The 18201-nt window shown below is 40.2% G+C and overlaps 1 long non-coding RNA gene across 3 annotated transcripts in view; it reads left to right on the top strand.

Annotated features, from left to right (window-relative positions):
* Positions 1-17248, top strand: part of LOC123376825 — a 64000-nt gene extending 46752 nt beyond the window's left edge. For all 3 annotated transcript variants that reach the window (XR_006581972.1, XR_006581970.1, XR_006581971.1), the window contains 2 exons: positions 13568-13848; positions 16578-17248. This is a non-coding gene — a long non-coding RNA (uncharacterized LOC123376825). The remainder of the gene's footprint in view (positions 1-13567; positions 13849-16577) is intronic.
* The last annotated feature ends 953 nt before the right edge of the window (positions 17249-18201 follow it).

Here is an 18201-nt window from a genome sequence, read left to right as displayed (position 1 = left end):
TCTGTGTCTCACATGCTAATGGGAAGTACATGATGGATGCCCTTGAAGAAAGTGAAAGTAGAAAAAGGGAAAGCCTAGGGACTGATGGTGCTGATTTATTGCTTTGAAATATGAGGCTAAGTGTTTTCTCAATATTAAGAGTTATACCATGGGGGGATACAAGTTAAGATTATTGTGCTGGATTTGATATTTTGATATTTAATTTGAATCAGACCAATCACCCTTCTGAAGCAAGCTTATTGACAGAATATGAATTGAACCCAACTGATTTAACCTATTTTGGGAAGTGTAAACACAACAGAGCAACAGTGTTTGTGGCCCACGAGACAATGCCAGGTTGTTAACATTGATGTTTTCTACTCTTTTCCAGTTCTCTTGCAAATGAAATATAATTCAAAGTGACATATTTAAAAATCTTGTGGTTGATCCTAATGTAGCAAAATGATGAAATCAAGTCCAAAGGAGAAATATGTGTATATTCAATGAATGTTACTGCAGAATGTCATCTTTGCACTTACTAATAAAATTAAAGATATTTTTATTAATATTATATATTTTATGTATAGGTGTCTGAATGTTATTTCACTTATTGTATTTGTGGCACATTGAGCAATATTTTTGATACAAGTATGTATAGAGTAGCCATCACTGTGGTATCAGGCTATTTGTGTGTGTGTGTCCACAAAATATCTATCTTTATTACAGTATGAAAGCATAGTGTATACTTACCACCCCCCACCCTCCCTAAGAGTGCCTATGATGGGGGTAGCAACCAATGGACTAGTTCTAAGATTCCAAAGCCTGATAATAGTATAAAACATGAACAAAAATGCATCTTATACATTGGCCAAAGAGGGCCCAAAATTGAGTTTATCGTATCAAGTGCTAGCAATGAAGGCTTACACAAGCTTCAGATATTGTATAAATAGCTTCAGTGTTCCATTTGAGTGCAGCTGTCAAGGTGATGGGGAGGCCAGTGAACCATCTAATCCATTCTGCTGTCTTTGTATAACTATACTTAAAACTGTGCAACTGTGCCACTGTAGCACGTCAGTGTAGAGACTATCTATGCCGATGGGAGGCTTCTCCCATCGGCATAAGTAATTTATTTCCCCAAATCCTGGTGTACACTACACCATTAGTTCAAACTGATTGACTCAAACTGATTGACCTAGCTGTGGAAGGGCTTGTCTACACTTACCAGAGGATCAACGAGCGACAATCAGTGCGTCGGCAGTCGATTTAGCGGGTCTAGTGAAGAACCACTAAATCGACCACAAATCCCTCTGCTGTTGACTCCTGTACAGGGCCGGTGCAAGGAAGTTTTGCGCCCTAGGCGCAACTTCCACCTTGCACCCCACCCCAGCCCTGCGGCAGCTCCGCCCTGAGGCGCTCCCTCCCCCCCCGTGGCAGCTCTCCCCGGGAGCCGTGCGGGACCTCCCCACCCCAACTCACCTCTGCTCCAGAAGCCCTGCTGTTGCGCCCGTTGCCGGGCTCGCGCCACGGGTGCTAAGCAGAGCTGCGGAGCTCTGCCCAGCTGCCAGCGCCACCGCTGGCAATGAGAAGAATCGCATGGGATGGAGCGGCTGATGCGCTGGGAGGGAGAGGGAGTCTGAGCCGCCAGCAGGCAGCCCAGGGGTAATCCCTGGGCTGCCTGCTGGCGGCTCAGACTCCCTCTCCCTCCCAGTGCAGCGGCCGCTGAAACGCCTAGTCGGCCTAAATGGTAGCACCGGCCCTGCTCCTGTACTCCACCAGATCGAGAAGAGTAGGGGGAGTTGACAGGAGAGCATCTTCCATCAACATTGCATAGTGTGGACCCTACAGTAAGTAGATCTAAGCTATGTCGATTTGAGTTACGCTATTCACATAACTCAAATTGTGTAGCTTAGATCACATTTCCCCTGTAGTACAGACAAGGCCAAAGTGTCTTCACTTAAATTTGGCTCCTGCTAATGTAAGTGCCTCTCCACACCATTTAGTAACACCACCTCCCCGAGCAGCACGGAGTCGTGGTTGATGTTGTTATGTTGAAGCAGGGTCAATGTAGACACTGTATCTTATGTCAACTATTAATGGCTTTCAGGAGCCATCCCACAATGCCTCACACTGACAATACAATTGATACAAGCTCTCCCAGTGGCACTGCTGACAGAAGGAACCAAATGTGTACACACACAAGCAACTTAATAACTGTGGTGGCTGTATGCCAATGTCAGTTAAGGCCTGGTCTACACTGGGGCGGGGGGTCGAACTAAGGTACGCGACTTCAGCTACGTGAATAGCGTAGCTGAAGTCGAACTACCTTAGTTCGACTGACTTACCCGTCCTGACGCCGCGGGATCGAAGTCCGCGGCTCCCCCGTCGACTCCGCCACCGCCGTTCGCGGTGGTGGAGTTCCGGAGTCGACGGGAGCGCGTCCGGAGTTCAAACTATCGCGTCTAGATTAGACGCGATAGTTCGAACTCCGAGAAGTTGAACTCTCCGCGTCGACCTGGCGGGTAAGTATGGACCTACCCTTAGTTGACAATTCTGTAGCATAGACCTGGCCCAAGAGGTGGTAGCTAGGTCAACAGAAGAATTCTTCCATTGGTGTAGTGTTGGTCTACACTGGAGATAGGCTGGTATAGCTACATCTCTCAGGGATGTGGAATTTTCACACCCGAGAGATGTAGCTATACTGAAGTAAATTTCTAGTGTAGACCAGGCCTATCAGTGGTGAATACCAGGTGTTCTAGAGGAAGGGGCAAAGACCCTGTAAGGGACAATTATGGAGTGACCGTGACCATATATAAGAATCTGGTAAGTGCCTGACATTTTGAACCACTACGTGAATATTCAGGCAGATAACCTCAACTGAGAGAGCAGTTATCACCTCTGATAATTCATGAAAATTCATGATTATCAGGGAAAGGCATCACCTCTCTTATCTATACTCAGCCTGAACTAATCTTCATGAAGTTCCCAATCTCCACCAGAATTCTTTGCTGTTCTTAAAAATAAGAGTGAGAAAAGTGCTTTGTCCAATTCAATTTTAAATTAATCAAGCCAGGGGACTTCTCAGGGGAGATTATTTCACAGTCAATAAATCTCAGTGAAAGTTTTCTTTTCATTTGCTCAATTTCACTCCTGTATTTCTAGTTATATCTTTTTGACTCTACCAAAATATTCCCATTCTTCATTGGTGATACATCCCTGAAATATGTGTTGATGGTTGTATCTCTTCCACCATGTACCCAAATTGATAAAAATCTAAGGCCAGAACATCAGCTTGTGTACATCAGTGTGGTATACTGAAGCGAAAGAAGCTACACTGATTTACCCAAGATGAGTCTCTGACTCATCCTATATGTCTACACTGCAGCTGATAGCAAGTCTTCCAGTCCAGGTAGACAGACTCATGCAAGTAGGGCTCAAGCTAGTGTTCTAAAAATACCAGTGTGGACATTGTGGCTCCAGCAGAGACTTGAGGTACCTGATCTCAAACCCAGGGGTGTGAGATCTCGAGCTGCTGCACAAGCTGCCGTGTCCACACTCACACAAGTCTGTCTACCCAAGCTGGGAGGTTCACTCCTAGCTGCAGTGTAGACATACCTACAATGTTCTACAGTATCCAGATGGAGCTAGGCCAGGAAAGGTAGACTAACTGAATACATGTGCATTATTATCCATCTGTTCTTTTGACATCCAATTTCAATATGGACATTTAGTGCTGTTTCAGAGGTAGTATGCCCATTATCCTGCAAAGATCATTTTTGGTATCAGTTGTTTCCACACTGTAGAAAATTTAGTTGTAATTAAGACTCCAGATTTTTCCTTGCACTGCTCATATCCCCAAAGATAAAAAAGTGATGCAGAGTTTTTCATTTTGAAATTCCATTCCAAGCTCCATTTGATTTATGAATAAGGGAAACACTGGAGCTATAAATATTTCCTTTTCTCCAGATAACTTGACTTTTGGCTGCACAGGTTTATTGTCATTAAAGGTTAGATAGGGCTTTCTTAACCTGCTTTCACTGATCTCATTGAATCGATAAGCTTGTCAGAAGAGGGATACCAGGGAAGTTCAGTCTCCATGGCCCACTCATTCCTGGCTCTGAGACTACCAACAAAGGTACAGATTAATTCCAGTTATGACATGGATATTGTCCATTAACAAACAAACTGAGACCACTAGGCTTTTTCCATTTCTTTAACTCACAATTTGCATAGCTGAAAAAATAATAAACATCCATTTCTGTCTTTGGATGAAGGGGTGAGAGAATCTCCTCAACTAATTTCCTATTACTGTTTCCAAGGCTCTTGGACTGCCAGAACTGTGATTAACATGATATAAATACGTTCCTGTGTCCTTACCATTATATTGCTCTTGTATGGAATTTCTGACCCTGCAAGGTGCAATTCATCGAACAATGCAACTGCTATAAAAACACTCCCGAGCACTATAACAAGGCAGAAATTTAAGACTACAAAACTAATCTATCTAAACAGACAGGATATGCGTCAGGTGTTGTTTAATCCAGCCTTGGTTTAGCATGTGTGGGATGTAAGTATTATAGTATGCTGTCCAACCTAGGCCATCTATTTCTTTTCTCTTCAGGGTCATCACTAGTAGTTTTTTGTTCTGCTTTGCACTTCTTCAAGGTTTTGATGTTGCAAGTATTGAAATGTATTCATATTTTTATCAAGACGATGTCCCCAAGCTTATGAAAGTCTTAAACTGATGAAACAGTCAGTTATCCTACACTTTAATATTTTATTAAAGATTTAAAGGAAATTCTGTATTTTTCCCATTCTTCCCCCAACTGCAAAATATATTTCAAAGGTTTATTTCCCATAATAAGACTATTCATACATTTCTTTTCAAAGTGCCAGGACTGCATCCTGTAGATTGAAAATGTTCTGTAATCAAATGGAATGATTCACTTCTTACCCGTGTCTGCTCCACAGAAGGGTTCAGTAGCATACAGGATAACCCTTTTCATAGATCCTGTGAAGCAAAGATAACTGCTCTCTACTTTATAAAGGAACAATTCTGCTGTGGCAAGGAGATTGACAGGATAATCTCATAGATGGTGATAGGATAACCTTAGAAGTGAGTTTAGCTTCAATTTTATATGAGCAGATGCTTATCTGAAACTTTGGCTTGGAAACTAGGCTTGGAACCACTAGAGATTAGAATTTGTCATGAGAATTAAAATATTTCTTCCCTTCATCTGGGATGTACTTACTTTTCCAACCCTGTCAAAATCAGAGAGTGCAGAGACAGCCTTAAGTTGAAATGTCCACATCTGGATCTCATATATCTTAGAGTTGTCTGGAATTCAGATCTAAGGTTCTGGTTTGATAAAGATATGGGCCAGCTGTAACATTCAGATACTACTATTCTGGTGGTATAAACAAATCTTAATAGATCTGGGTTCAGATTTCAAATATCCTCATAGTTTGGGGAGTTTCAGAAACTGGGTTTTGGTCCAGGCTCATCTCCATTTAAGGAGAGTAAGTTAACTGAGCTGCTTTTAAGTTAATCATTTATACTGAACAGAGAACAAAGATGACTTTGTTGATGAGATGGACCACTGTTTGGGTTGGTTCTTATGATATCAGACCAATTCTGCCCATCCTGACTCAGAGGTATTTTTCTCTCTATATATTTTGAAAGTCAACTTAAAGTAGACTTTGTATTAGGAACTTCAGAAAAAATATCACTTTGCTCTCATCTAGTTGGTCCAAAAGATAATTTTATTTGCATATTTCTTTTTCTGGCACAACATAAAATGGGAATTGATTTGGAATGGAAAGAAACCACTGATATGATTTTTTTTCAACCTTCAAAGAAATCCTGCAGCAAACTCATTTACAAAGAAATCTTAAAATAAAATAGTTAGCAGAAATTTTATCTTCCTATATATCCAGTTTCTGACATTCAACAGTGTGACCTTCAAAATTAATTCCCTTTTGAGTCTGATTCTGTTGTCCCTGGTTCTTTAAAAGTTATTAAATATCCCCATGCATGCATTACACATCAGTGAAGAGATGGTGGCCATTACGATGAAAATATCACCTTTATTTGTTCTATTTGTACTAGCTATGCACAGTGGATCTGCTGCAAATGTTATTTTAAGAATAAAAATTAAATCTATATTTTCCCATTTAAAAATAGATGTATTTAACTAGTATCCTATTATCTCCATCTTTTTGACCTATCCTAGCCATTTCCCCCTACTACCTGTGATTTCTTAGAAGCTGATTGGATTCTGTTTTGACATGTCTAACCTTTTAAAATATAAAAATATGCCACAGAACATACTTTGCACCCAACATAAAAAACATCAAATGTGTATTTGAAATCTTGTGGATTGTGTCTGAAAACATTATTTATTTTATCTAATTTATTTGGGCACTTATTTTGCATACTGTATATATGAGATAAGCCAGGACTATGCTGAGGCTTCAGGAACTTATTATCATGAAATAAGGTAATTGACCACAGAGAACAGCAGCTCTCCAGGTGAGGGACTGATGAAGACCCCTGTCAGGCATAAATGTGTCAGCCATTCAGTACCTTTTTATACTACTGGGGCTTATTGGCTTCTCTAGTGAGATAGATGGGTTTCAACTGAATAGTTGTAGGAAGGAAGTAAGTGCACCAGTGCAGGACTGCTGGTTGGAGATGTTGTCTTTCAAAAAGAGCACAGAGTGTTGTTCCCCTAGCTACAGATGTTCAAGAGATGCACCATTAACCCTGTCCCAAGTTCATTCATCTTGCTGTTATGGTCCAGTCCTTACCCCAGCACAGGTGAAGGCACTATCAGTTTCCTCCTCTGCACTCTCTAGCAGCCCTGTCTGATGCCTATGCAGGTCCACTGGTTGGTAGAGTTCCCTCCCCTTTTTGTATCCATTCTGGAGCAGCCACAACTTGAGCCTCATCTTATGCATCTCTAAAATCCTTATTTATTATTTTAGATGTGCTGCATTCTCTGTTATGTCTGCTGTCTCTAATCTGCACTGAGTCCACACTGCCCTTTTTAGATGATGGCAAAACAAGAGATCTATAGGATATAAATATATCATACAATTATTCTTTCCTCACCATATGCTGTACATTAGGTCTGGCACCAAGTTTTGTGAAGCCCAATGTAACACTTGAAGGTCCCCATCACATTCCCACCTCACCTCCATGTAACAGGACACTCCACTACCGTAACTCTTCACTTAAAGCAGCAAAGAGTCCTGTGGCACCTTATAGACTAACAGACGTATTGGCGCATGAGCTTTCATGGGTGAATACCCACTTCATTGGATGCTCCGACGAAGTGGGTATTCACCCACGAAAGCTCATGCTCCAATACGTCTGTTAGTCTATAAGGTGCCACAGGACTCTTTGCTGCTTTTACAGATCCAGACTAACACGGCTACCCCTCTGATACTTCTTCACTTAAAGTCATTCCGGTTAACGTTTTGTTGTTACATTGCTGATCAATTAGGGAACATGCTCATTTAAAGTTGCTCAATGCTCCCTTATAATGTCTTTTGGCAACCACCTGCTTTGTCTACTACTTTCAGGAAGAGCAGCCCATTGCAGCTAGCTGGTGGGGGCTTGGAATCAGGGTGGACCAGCAGCCCCCCATCAGCTCCTGGTTCCCTTAAGTTCCCTGTGCGGTAGCCACCCAGCAGGCTATCAGTTGCCGGCAGTTCAGCTGTCCTGCCCCCCACTGACATGTGCTGCTCCTGCCCTCTGCCTTGGAGTTGCTCCCCAGAGCCTCCTGCTTGCTGTACAGGATGGGGGGGAATATGGGGGCTAATGTCAGCATGTCCTGCTCCCCCCTGCTTCTGCACCCCACTTACCCCATCTTCCATAGAGCAGGGGGGACACATGACAGGGCTCAGGATGGAGGGAGCTTCCTGACAGAAGCTGCCGTCTCAGCTTTCTGATCTACTTAATAAGGCAGTGTACTTACAGTGGGGTCAGTGTACTTAAAGGAACAATGCACATCTCTCTCTCACACACGATGTGTGTCTCTGACTCTGTCTGCCATGCTGTCTCCCCTTCCTCCATTCGTGCTGCCTTGTAGAGTGTGAGGCTACATTAACAACGAGTTAACCCTTGAGCGCTCAGCCAATTGCTAGTTCATAATTTAGCAGTAAGGCATTCCCTGGAAAATATCCCACCTTCTGACTTCACCACCTCGACCAAGCTTCACAACCATCATCACTGTGTACCAGTATTAAATTGTTTGTTTAAAACTTATACTGTGTATAGATAGATAGATAGATAGATATAATATAGTCTTTTTACTGGTGAAAAAATTTCCTTGGAATCTACCTCCTCCCCCACCCCCCCATTTACATTAATTTTTATGGGGAAATTGGATTTGCTTAACATCGTTTTCGCTTAAAGTCACATTTTTCAGGATTATAACTACAACATTAAGCGAGGAGTTACTGTACCTGCCTTGTGAACACCACATCCTCATCCCTTCCAGACTATGTCAGTCCTTTGCACACCCACTCACAAGGCTGAGCATTCTCATAATGCCCCTAGCAGGCCATGGTAGGCAGAAGATGGAATCAAAGGACACCTTTCCAAACAGGGAGCAGGAGGAATCAGGTTACTATTCACAGGGAATTTCAGATGGAGCGCTATATCATGGGGATCTAAGGTATGGGGGCTTTGGGAGAGCAGGGCGCTATGGGATCAACTATGGGCATAAGGCTGAAGCATCTACAAACCATCCAAATTGTCACAAAGAAGAAGCTATTATGATCCTGTGAAGTGGACACAAAAGCACCTGGCTGCCAGCATTAACACTTCAGCTGAATCCCCAAAAGAGAAAAGCAGACATCATAATATATTTGCTACCTGACCCAATCTCATCCAAAGCCTGACTCCTCCCTAGCTACAGATCTAGGTCTCAGCAAAGGAGCTTCTACAAGGTCACAGAGCAGAGGGAACAAATCTGCAGATATAGTACTCCAAATCATGAACTCGCCCTCACTTATTGAGGCAGCAGGGATGAGCTGAGCTGAGTCATGGTTATTCTAATGCAGCAGCAGGGAGTTAATGGTGCAATATAAATACAGTAGACTGGTAGCATATTTATTTACAGCATAGCAACCATGGTATTATTCAGTATCACCCAAGTGGGTGTAGAGTCCTCTCAGTAACCAGAACAGATTAGAGAGATTTATTTCCATCCTTCTTTATCCTACCAGCTGGCAGAGTGGAAGGAAAGAGAGGAGGAGCCTCAACAATGTATCTTTGAGAAAGGCTAATAAATGTAATCCCCGTTTTACAGATGGGTAAACTAAGGCACAGAGCCATTGCAGGCCAGATTCTTGTATTCTTACTCATGTTATTTTTATCATTTGCATTAAAGTAATGCCTAGAAGCACTAATCAGCAAGTATGCTCCCATTGTACTAGGCACTAAACAAAACATCAGTATATTTATTTCTGTCCGCAAATAGGTCTACATTAGATGGCAATTGCTTTGTGTACTAAGAGAATTATCCAGTAATCCTCAGGGACATGTAAATACTGTATAGTTGCATAGTAGTACCAGTAAATCCTACTAAGTGATGTTCTTTTTCTACATTAGCAACTTTCCTGTTAATCTGAAAATCTTTCTATTTATAGACCTGACAGTTCCTTGTAAAAAGGTTTTGGAATGATAGCCCACCCATAAGAAATAGTGCCTAAAAATTACATGCCTGAAAATGATAAAGCAGATCCAATCAAGGCTTTCAATATCTGTTTACCTACTTACAACTTTCATTCCTGATTTATTCACTTGCATAAATGAAAATGCTGATATGACCACAAGTTCCACCAAAATCTCCATTCACTTTCAAACCACTTCGATATTCACATCTGTTAAGAAAGGTATATTAGGAATCATGGTTAAAAGCTCCCCAAACATGGATAAGTTCTTCTGAAAATCAAGATTGTTTACACTTCTTACTGACTATTCTGATCCAGTGTCAGAAGTTTGGGGAGGTGCATATGTTCCCACATGTATGTGAAATGAATTTCATGTGGTTCAGCATGGTTCACATGCTCACCATTGAACTTGCTTCTTGATTATATATTCTACTTGGATCTGTGCAGTAACAATTTTTCCCCATCTCCTGAGTCCTCACTTGTTGCGTCAAGCCTGCACAATCAACTGCTCACACACAATCTACAAGCCAAAAATTATTTGTACAAATTATTCAGAAAATAATTTTGAACAACAAATAAGTCTGAGAAAATCCTGAGCTGTTTATGGACAATCAAAGATCAGAAAGAGGCAACAATAATGGAATACATTGTTTACTGTGAATTATTCCTCAAGCTCTAATAATCAGCATACCAATGGCACTGAAACTCAAACCACCTTGCAGTCTCCCACAAAGTCTCACTAGTACTTTTCAGAAAAGGATGCAACAGAACAGATACAGGAAATCATTTAAGAGAAGAAAAGCCAATTTCTTGCTTGGTACTTTAACACCATCATTTTTTCCAGTTCAGTTGCATTTATTGATAACATTGCACTGGGTTTGATATAAGGACTCAAAAGCACAACATGAGTAAGCTTCATCTCATCTGTTAAAGTAGTTCTAAGATAAACAGAAAAAACTGTACCTGAAGAGGCATACCTCATTCACGTCAGCTAAAATCCCACTTAGCTGGGGCATGGCAAATGTAGTAGTGCTGTCATTCAGCCTACTGGGCCAAATTCAGGCTTTGTGCAAGGTATTAAAGTGAATGGTTATGTGCTTTTGTAATTACCTCAGAAATGCATTTGGTCCCAAATTTTCACTCAACAACCATAGCAGCAACAAACACTCTTTCAGAGCACACACAAATAGGCAGACAGCCAAAGTACACTTATTTCCAACTTAGACCTTGACTTTTAGATTATTTTTTCCACCACAGCTTTACAGCTTCTTCTGCTGTGGTCAGTGCTGATCTTCCATTGCTGTAACTGACTGTTAGGGAGCAGATGTTCTGTGAAGTATCAGTGATAGCAATGTCACCAAGATGGTTTGGAGGCAATGGCCAAGAAGCTTGACAGATGAGGAGGAGGCTTAGGGCAGCTGACGAATTGCCTTGCTGAACAGAGTTTTTATATTTTTACGTCTCAACAGCTTCCAACAGCAAAGTTATTTTTAAACATACCATAAGTCAAAGCTTTATGGGCCAATACTACATCACCTGATCTTAATGTGCTCTTTCCTCATTCATCATCATCCAATTTAGCTAACACCGTATTATTTAGTACCATTGCTGCTGACTTGTCTCATCCTACGTTACCTTTATTAAAACTGTTTCTCAGCTATATTACTTTATAGTGCAGAAACCCAATTTGCAGTATCACCTGGCTGGCTCAATCTGTTACCACACATGTTGAAATTAATAACCTCAAATGGACTTAAAAAAAAAAGTATGAGAACTCCGTAAACAGCATGCAGTGCGACACCATCTGCCATGGCACTGTGTCTGGCAAATCACTCAATGTTGCCCTGTATTCCAGAACAATGCTACAGTATTGTAACAAAGGTTGGAAAGCTATGAAAAAGATTATATCTGAGATGTTCCATCTCTCGATGTGGAGGTTTAAAAGTTCCACAGTTCCATTTAGCCTTAAGGAATAAATCCAGGGTTAATTGAGAGTTCAGTTCTTATATGGGCTACACACAGATTTTGTATTGAGTACAGCTATTTCAGTTAGAGGTGTGATTTTTTAAAAACCAAAATAGTTATGCAGCTTCTAGTGTGGATGCAGTAAGAGGCCTTTTCCGATACAGGAATAAGTTATACCAATATAAACATTTGTATATTGGTATAATTGCACCCACACTACGGGGTTGTATTGCTTTAACTATAGTTAATAAGGTACAACTTTTTTGAATAGACAAGACCTTAGTGTACTTAGGAGATTACAAAGGGAGCCAAGAGCTTTGGATGGGTGCTTTTTTTCCCCTGAAGATTAGAAATCAGAAATAAGTGTTAACAGGTTCAGGGCATAATATCCATGCTTAACATTGCTGTCCTGAATAGTCCCACTAAAGTCAAATAGTATAGTTATCCTGAAACCTAATAGGCATTATTAGCCACCTCTGTCTTGTGTAGAGGAGGAAAGGACTGAATTCAAATTTTACTTTCTTTTGTTAAAAAAAGTCACTGGTATGGATAACATACCCATGCTAATCTCTGCAAAATTTAAACTCCAGTCATCATATTTTCACCAGAAGTGAAATGAATTGCATAACTAACCAACTAATTTTAAATTGTGAATTTGGCATTCGGATATTTAATTTGAAATGTGCATGGTCAGTTGGTTAGATAAACGAACCATTCAAGACATAACTAATTATTAACAATGAACAATTTTCAAATGTTAAATCTCTGCAGTGGACTGGTTCAAGGTTAATTCATAAAGTTCATCAATAATTTCAAATAAAAAATAAATTCAAGAATTTCAGAGAAAATTCATGAATACTGAGAAAATTACAGTTAATCAAAATTGTAATTCAATATGAATTTGCCAGCTCTGCTACATGTGGTTAGCATTCCAACCTTCTGGAGAGCAAGTAAACATTTTTTAAAAAATTACTGGATAATATTTATTCTAACTTGATTTCTTGTTTCTTTTTTTGGTTCTCTTTTATGAAACTTCACATATTCATCTGAGCCTCTGAACTTCTCAGTGCTTAACCAAACCCAACTTCCTGTCATTAGCTTACTTTTCTGAGATGGTGCTGAATGTAGTTTGTCTTCACTTATATTAGCAGTTAAGCTGTGTGCTGCTGAACCAATTACTGACACCTGTTTCAACAATAGATCTTTTCCTAGTGCCCAGTGTCTGTGCTTTCTGGTGTGTTATTTTTACAAGAAAGCTCTTATTCCCCCCCCCCTCCACCCACACCTCCCATATCCTCATCCCATTAGCAGGTCCCCATGCCTCTATTTATGATGTGAAATCAAATTGGTGTCATCTGCATTTATGTTAAAATGCCAGGTTTAGCATTCATACTGGAAGAGCAGGGCAATTTTCTCTTCCAGGTGTTAAGGTTTCCTCACCCCATGCTACTAAACAAGTAAATTGTACTCCAGATGCACATCTCTCTAGCCTCAGTCAGTCTCAAATGGCTGAGATATATCACCAGCTGTCAAGCTCAGAGACACCTAACAGCAGCAAGATGTTGCTTGCTGCTGCTGAGTGTATAACATAGACCTTCTGCTATAAATTTCTCACTTGTCTTGATTGCTTATTAGTACTTCAGTTGGTTAGAGAAAGCATGTGTGTGAGTCAGTCTGAATCTGAGATCTCTGGGTTCGCTGTAGACAGGCTTGGAAGAGATTGCTCCAATGCCTTGGGGCAGATTGCTCCTCAAGAGTGACAGGGAGAGGCATAGAGGGAAGGGAAATTCAGAAATATGAAAATGAATTTTGGAAGGCCTCCTCCCTCTGAGAACAGATATTTATTAGGCAATGTGATGGCCCTTGCTGTGATCTGGCGCCAGTATCCTATCACATTACTGAAGCAAAGAAGGTTTCTGTTTTGGTTTCTGTTTTTTTGCAGAGTGTTTATCTTCAAAACCTCTAAAGTTGCCCCTTGCTGATCATCAGAATTAGCCCTATAAAGTCATGATACAAGCTTAACTGTAGTGGAGCTGCTGTGTCTCTATAATATATGTCAAAAACAAAGCTGCCCAGCACCACCAATGGACTTCATCCATTTATTTGAAAAAAATTGATGATGTGGAATGAAGGTTACAGGAGCTGAATCACTGGAGGGCTTGTCAGCAGGGAGAAGCAATACTCCTCAGTCACTGGGGGTCTGGGGTACAAACATCAGCTGAGGTAGGTAAACTCTGCTTATACAGTACATTATGTTCACAAGGTTTTTAGCTTACAACTCTGATAGTCCTACCCATTTTAAAAAGTAAGGTAAATATTTAATGTAAAAGATATCAGGATTTTATTCCCTGATATATGAAAGAATCTTCCATAGACAGTGCCTTTCATCCAAAGGAACTTAAAAGGGTTGCATGCCAACTGGGATTAAATTAACCAAGTCTCCTCAAGCTATTCTTAGCACAGAACCTATTGGGGTATCACCAACAGCATGAAATCCATCTTGAGGGGGATGCAGAGATGGAAGAAAATGGAGGCAAATTTCCCAATGTTAGGAACCTGCGTGTGACCAACACTACCCACAAGTGGGCAACAGTGACTAAGAAGGGGGAATGGAAAGCCAAAAGAACCAGGGATACCCAGATGCAGAACATCCCTACAGCAGCCTCTTTGGGAATTTAAACTACTCCCAAATGGTGAAATTCTCTAGAAAAAGTATCAGTGGAACACCTCAATTATCCCTGGACCATATGGTGTTGGCCTTGTGTAGGGAGATGCAAATCTTACTTCCCTGTGAGTGTGGCAGAATGTAGCTTGCAACACAAACCTACACACAAATTATTTAACCCACCAGTGAAATGCAAACTCCATCACAAAACCTTTTTTTAACAGGAATTGAAATTACAGGTTGGCCTTTACTGTGGGTGGGTGTAATGTTATTACCTGACTTTGGTCACTGGGGTTGATATCCTAAAGGCAGAATGACTCAGTCCCTGTATTATCTCCCTCCTGCTATGGCTTCTGTGACATGGACACAAGACATTAGTATTGGATACCAACAGTACTAATGTCACAGAGATGTCCAAATATATGAATATGAGTCTGCTTCTCCTGTCTATGAACAGGAGGTGGTTATTTGCCAGTGCTGTTTCAGTAGCATGCCATTTGCCTGAAGCTTCAGAGCAATCCTGGATTTCTCTTTTAGGAGGTCAAAATATTAGAAAAAAATAATTAAACTGTTAGTGCCAAGTAATGATTTCTTCTCTCAATTGCTCTGTTCAAAATGGGTAGTAGCTTCCTCTCTAAAGAGCTCTTTATAGTGTGTTAGGTAGGGTCTCTCCTAGACAGTAAAGCATTGAACAACAAAGACAAGTGGCACAGGTGGCAGCCCTAACAGCTGTTAATGTTCCTGTCACTACCACTTGTGTGAATGGGTCAAATTCTTGGAATGAGGCAATTTCCCATCCTATTCTCAGTTTTGTTCTTGAGGCCAACCCATATCTGTGGGATGCCTGAATGCCACATTCCAGTGCTGGCATCATCAGTTTTGAAAACTAAGTTACAGGCTCCTGAAAACTGAGCTTTAAACTGGAGACCATGACGTAAAAAACCCGCGACAATTTCAGTGGATAGGTGAGCAGATCACAACTGAATTATGAGAGTCAGAGAACACTGAGGATGAAACTCAACTAGTTGCAGGTCTGTCAGATATTAGCTAGTCTTAAACAAAAAGAAATACACAAGCAGTCCTCAGACTTACAACATTCGACTTAAGTCGAACTGCACTTATGACACTTCTAGACTGACACCTTAATTTGACTTATGACTATGGGTTTTGAGTTTACAACACTTGTCCTGCAATGGAGTAGATTGCGGTTCCGAGTTACAACGTTCCGACTTATGACGCAGTTGTAAGGAACCAATTGTGTCATAATTCCGAGGACTACCTGTACCATCTATAAAGTCCCAGTTTGTCAACTCTCAACCTAGGAGGCAGAACACCCCTTTCTAATACACGATGCTAGAAAATCAGAGTCTGATTTGGGGTTCTTTCTATGCAGTTTATGTAAATGATCCACTCTTATACAGTACTGAAACATCCACAAAGACTCCCATGAGGGAAATAAATTGACCTTACCAGCTCAGATTAAAGTGTTCTATGCAGTTATATTCTATTACAGAGATTGCTGTTTTGATTGTCACCAATTAGAGCAACAACGACTCCTACAATCTGCTATATATTTAGGTTGCTCCATAATACAATTAATATTTACAGCAAACCCAAATATATTCTATTAAGCCACATTTAATCAGCTCTCAATTGCCACTGTTGTCTGCTGTGTCCCCCTAGGACTAGACTGAAATAATGGCACTAGTAGCCTTTTTCTGCTATTTCTTGATTGACTGACAAGTCACTGCACAGTATGTTGCTCTGCTCTACCATTTTCCCAGTGGGTGGTACAGCACAGTAGTGATATGGAACAGTAATGACATCGCATCAGCAGTCCCTATAATATAAATATGACATGAACTTCCTTCACTGCATGGAGCTGAATTTTCATATATTTTCCCTTCATCTTTGTACATAGTTGGTCACAGAGAATAACTTTAATAATATAAATTCTAAACAAGCTCAAATGTGCTTTTGAAACAGAAGACTAAGAGCTCTAAGGGTACACGTTGCAATAAACTTTCAAGGATTGCTTTCCATACATCATATCTAACTACTTAGTATTAGTTTGGATTTAAAGATGCAAAAAATATTTATGTGATTACTGATTCATAGCTCAGAAGAAGAGGTGCTAATCAAAAGCATTCTGAGCACTCAGGCCACCGGAGATGCTGTAATGGAAGGTGGTATTTGGTGAGATCACAGCATCCTGATTTCATTGTAAACAGGAATGTAGTCTTTGGGCTCCATGGAGAAAACTAACAGTGTTCTTTTTTCTGTACAGAAAGGAATTTTCATCTCCATCTCCCATATTGCAAATCTCTGCTTCAAACCTCACTACTCAGACATGGCTTACGGAAAGTAATTTAAGGTGTTCACCTATACTGGCAATCCCTGAGAGGACAGAAGATCTTGTGGTTAAGACACTGTATTTGAACTAAAGAGAGCTGACATCCATTCTTGGCTCTGATTCAGACTTCCTCTACAATCTTGAGCATGTCACTTGATCTCACTCAGTTCCCCATCTGTAAAATGGGGATAATAATACTGCTTTTCTCCTACCCATTATCTGTCTTGACTGTTTATAGGGATTGTCTTACTATATGTTGTGCTCAGTTGTGGTTTCTAGGCATTAGTGTAATACAAGAATAGAAATCTCAGGGAACAATGAAAAAATATGAGTTTTATTTCAAGGAAAGTAATCTGAGGATTCCCCAGTTTTAAACATGTATATGACATTTAGTATAACTAACTGGGAGGGTCCTTATGATTTATTAAGTAATAATCATATATTTGGATAATAACTGAAAAAGCTGAAGCATTTGGTAGTTTGCATATAGTTATGGCTGAGTTAACAATGAACATCTTCAAATTGTTGTACTGCGAAGTGTTCTGTCATCTCACTTCTGTTCTATGACTGGCTATTATTCCCTCTGTGCTGACTGGCATTCCTATCCCCACAAACTGCCCATTGTGGCTCTTCCAGATATGATCTTTCTGAAGCAAAGTGCAAGGCTTGTTGTGCTCATTTGTATGCAACTACTCAATTTATTCTTTCAATTTGCAGTTAGTGAGGAGCTAGAATATTTTGCAGATGTGGCACTAACACGTTAGTAATTCAACTGTTTTTTTATTAAAATCTTTTGCAAATTAACCTTGAACCGGTAATGTTTGGAGCAAAAATATTACTATGCATTTGCTTCTCTTCAGAAAACTATTTAGCTCAAGTAATATCAATTCAATAGCATTTCCAGTAGGGCTTGTGTCTCAGCTCTTACTGGGAAAACAGAAGAATTTGTCAGCTTGTGTGTCCACAAAGGTCCTCAAAATATACATTTCTAGAGAGCGTATGGATGTTATGTTACCTCAACACATTATGTCCACCAACAAGATAAAGAATTCCTTAAAAGTCAGTGTAAGAAAAACACAACCATCTGTCTACTTTGTCTACCCAAGGACAAGTCACAGAATCATACATTAACAGGAGCATGGGGGGGAGGAGATAACTTGCAATCCCTAGTCATGTGAGTAGTTTTTACTCACACAAAAGAGAATGGAATACTACCATGAACAAAGATTGTTCCATAAATGAAGATAACAGTATTAGGCCCTAGTCGTTAAAAATGGTGGGAATTTAAATATTCTTTCAATAGGCAAGGCTTCAAATCAATCTCTTCCAGTCTGTAAACGTGACAGAATTCAAACCTGATATAGTAAGGAAAAATACTTCTTGCAAAAAGAAAAAAATACCATTTCAACATTGTATGTTTACGGGGAAAATATGCGTAAAACAACGTGCAGTATATTATTTGGAATATATTAAACTTGTTCTTGTTCAAAGCTATAGAAAACAAAAACCATAAACCTATATGAGGTCACACCTCATTAAAGATGCAAATTAAGAGTTA

Source organism: Mauremys mutica, chromosome 9 (assembly GCF_020497125.1).
Source record: "Mauremys mutica isolate MM-2020 ecotype Southern chromosome 9, ASM2049712v1, whole genome shotgun sequence".
Classification (NCBI taxonomy): Eukaryota; Metazoa; Chordata; order Testudines; family Geoemydidae; genus Mauremys; species Mauremys mutica.
The sequence above is the reverse complement of the archived record's forward strand: the minus strand, read 5'-3'. Positions and strand labels throughout refer to the sequence as shown.